The sequence below is a fragment of the Ruditapes philippinarum genome, unplaced genomic scaffold, assembly GCF_026571515.1.
Source record: "Ruditapes philippinarum isolate M1 unplaced genomic scaffold, ASM2657151v2 ctg2199_1_1_1_1, whole genome shotgun sequence".
Classification (NCBI taxonomy): Eukaryota; Metazoa; Mollusca; class Bivalvia; order Venerida; family Veneridae; genus Ruditapes; species Ruditapes philippinarum.
Genome location: NW_026856032.1, coordinates 173,525 through 177,487, shown reverse-complemented (window position 1 = coordinate 177,487; position 3,963 = coordinate 173,525). Strand labels below are relative to the sequence as shown.

At 27.9% G+C, this 3,963-nt stretch overlaps 1 long non-coding RNA gene across 1 annotated transcript; it reads right to left on the bottom strand.

Annotated features, from left to right (window-relative positions):
• Positions 1-528: 528 nt before the first annotated feature.
• LOC132745189 (uncharacterized) lies at positions 529-3,565 on the bottom strand. The gene is made up of 3 exons (XR_009627804.1): positions 3,367-3,565; positions 1,579-1,699; positions 529-845 (listed from the first exon to the last, which is right to left on the bottom strand). It is a non-coding gene; the product is annotated as an uncharacterized LOC132745189 (long non-coding RNA).
• Positions 3,566-3,963: the final 398 nt, after the last annotated feature.

Below are 3,963 nucleotides of genomic sequence, written 5' to 3'. Positions count from 1 at the left end.
CGTGGCTTTAAAAGAGGATTGTTTATATGTAATATTACGTCACATATGAAATTAAAAATAAAAGATGACATGAAAATTTAAATTCTTTTCCACTTAAAAAGTGTGTCTCGAAGGCAGTTCTGACGTTCAATATATATACGCCTGGTCGTGTGTTTCAATTTGATTGAAATAACATTATGCTCATTTTTATTTAACAGTTTAGTTATAAGGAATTTATTTTAAATGATTTGCTATTACATGGTCATTAATCAATATTGATGATGAAAAATGATAAATTATAAAAAAAACTTCCTTAAGTATAAAAGATGATAAAATATAAAATCTACTAAAGTATAAGAAGACTGCCCCACTAGTCATTTGGTTTATTGAATTTTTTTGGTAAATACAAATAAAAAAAAGCAAGCGCATGGCAAAATGTCAAGTAACTTTTATTTCTACCAGTTCTCTGACCTTTTCATTGAATGGACCTTAATAAGAAAATTTGGTATTGCTTTACTTTCTGTGTTGTTATTTTGACGGATGATGGATATGCACAATTCCTGTTTCATTTCACATCCTTGTGTTACAGGATATGAATAGTAAACAAATGTCTATCTTAATTTCATTACACTTCAAGTCATGTTTTCAAATCAAGAATTTCTTTGCAGCTGCTAGAAACGCTGAGACAGTAAAACACATCAGAGCTTGCATCTTTACATTTTCGGCTCTATTAGAGTTCTGACTGGTCCACATATTACAGTACTGACTGGTACACAGACACCACGAGTCACCATTTGAATCCTCCCCGCACCTATCTTCCTTAGTATAACCACATCCTCGATAAACGATCTTGCCTTCAGTGATATCTTTAATATAATAACACACTATAAACAATTGTTTAAGATGTGCCCCTTTGATTTAGACAAAGATAAAAAAAAAGCTGTAGTAAGGTTCGTTGAAAGAAAATGTTAAACGCAATAATATAAAGCATTTCTATAAATTAAATTAGATTGTAAAAAACAACTTCTATTGTAAACTGTTAGCGACCTGACTGGTTAGGATGTGATTGCCAAATAAGAACTTTAGCTACTTAAAGAATGATATAAAGTTTTTAGCAATTTCATTTAAACTACATGTATTCAGCCAGCTTTCATTATCAACATATTACATAAAAATAAACCTTTCTTATCGAACTTGTTGAATTTGAATTAAATGAGTTCGTGACTGTCACTTAGTAAAAAAAGCAAGAAGAAAAAACAATTTAATAATGTATATTTAATTAATAATGCATTAATCAAAGAATAACTTCATTCATGTCATAAAATCCATACGTACATAATCATTTTGAAAAAAAAATCAAGAATTTAAATTTAAATTTAATTTAGAAGAAAAAAAACTTTCTGTTACTAAGCATAACTATTAAAGCAAAAATAAATAAATAATATAAATAAATAAAGATAAATTAATTAAATTAAATTAAATTAAATTAAATTAAATTAAAACCAACCCCCCCAAAAAAAAAGAAAAAAAAAAACAAAAAAAAAAACAACAAAACAAAAAAAAAAAAAAAAACAAGAACAAAAAAAAAAAAAAACTTACTTCTACGATGTACATGATGCGTTACACATGAATATTTCGCATATCACTTTTTCAGCTGTTGTAGGGTCAAAAGGATCGCTGCAATTGCTACATGTGTAGCATCCGAGAAGTTCGTAATCATCTGTAATAGGAAATAATGACACTGCATCGTTATTGTAAATATCACTAAGAATATGTGCATAATAATTGTAAAATAATAATAATAATAATAATAATAATAATAATAATAATAATATTATAATAATAATAATAATAATTATTATAATAATAATAATAATAATAATAATAATAATAATAATAATAATAATAATAATAATACTAATAATAATAATAATTATTTATGCTTTTCAATGGATTACTGATTTATCCGTGAAATTTATATTTGATTATTTCACAGTGAAAATTATCAAAATATAATTTCACACTTTTCAAAGATGAGACTACTTTTTTTAAGATTTTTCCCATGCCGTACCTCAATTTTATTATTGTTGACAATTCTGGCATTGTCAGGGCTCTTTAGAGAAAAGCAAAGCTGAAATTGATAAATAACTGAAATTTCAAAAGTAATAAAAAGAAGAAAACTTACTTCAATTCATTCAAATTACCATCTCTAAATTTTTGTTTTATGTTTACAGTCTGAAAAGTACAATTCCTTCCACATGCAGAACTGCTCTTGATGACATTTTGGCATATTTAAGTATCCTACGAGCAATGTCTGCCTAATAACTTGAAAAGCAATGACAGACATCAGCCCGAAGAATAAGTAAATAACTCAGCGTTTGTAAGTTTGTTAGACAGCCTTTCAAAAAGTCCATGTGTTCCAATTTCGTAGTCGCTATTTAAATGTTTAAACATCTGTCAACACTTATTAATCGTCTGTAACAATCCTCAAATAAGTTTCATTTCTTTTAAATAGATATATGACTAACAAATCCAAATGATATCCTTCTAAATCAAACAATTATTTTCCTCCCATGAAATACACAACTTTTAATAATCTTTCATATTATTTGAATAAAATGAATAATATCATCGCCTTTTAACGTTGATTGTCGAACTTATTTTGCAGCCTATTTATGAGAAATTCGACTTATATATATTCGGCTACCAATGGTGAAACAGATTTTAATATTAAAGTTAATATCAAGAAAATTTCGTTTTACCCTTGTTTTTAAGCATAAAATAAAAAGAAAATTTGTTTGTTTGTTGTGTAAGATGAAATTTTATTTCATCTTGTGAACTTTAAAAACAGTATTCTCACTACGCCACTCGTGAGAATACTGTTTTTAAAGCTCACTCGATGAAATAAAATTTAATCATACACATTCCTTCATAACTTTGATCATGTGACTGCGTTACGGTCAAAGTATAATCTGACCTGGCTAAAACTTCATATTCAATTTTGCAAATTCGAGTTGTTTGTACAATGCAGGGGCGACAATCTGAGTGCCGACAATTTCTACAAGCTGTTTGAAGACGTTCGCCATCCACCATCACTTCAAATGATATGTTTGAAAATCGTAATAGTTACTTGCAGCATGAATAAGTCAGCAACTGTTCACAATGGGACAGCAATTACTGCTCAACCGGTTTTGAGATAACACAATCAACGAAGAAAATATTTTTAAAATGAAATAAAAATTTGACACAAATAATTTTGTCATTTGTCCAGAGAATGTGGTTCATGAAAATGACAGGACATCTTAATATTCTGTCCTTATCATAAATATTATCAGAAGAATTGAAAGAAAAAAACATATCAAAATGGAATGATGAAATACTACTTACCATCATAATACTGGTATGTGCTGTTGACGTCATCATACGTATACGACGTAGTATCATATGTGTCATTGTTATAATCATACGAGTATTGTCCAAGAACGCAATATCCAACACTATACAACATACACAGTAATTTCAAAACCATGATGCTTCTCTTCCACAAGCGCGCACAATGATACAATATTTTTTTGTCCAGATTCTCTAGATATGGTACTATACATGTTTCAAGAGGTTATTTCCGGGAAATTAAATATTAACGCACACTTTAAAAAGTTTTCTTTTTAACGACACGCAAAGGATGACCAAAAATAACTTATGCTTATTCAGTTAATGTTATATAGTTCAACCTGCAGCATACAAGATAAAAGTATAATGAATCATAGGGACCCGGCACAGTGTTGGGATAGTGTAAAAATAATTTTAGAAAAAAATATAGTTTATATGTAATATATAGATATTATATATAAACTATATTTTTTCTTCTATAACTACTTTTTTACACTATCAAAACACTGTGCCGGGTCCCTTTGTAATGAATTAGAAGATGTCCAGCATATTATACAAAACATTAGAATAAAAAATAAAAGTCATCGAAAAAAT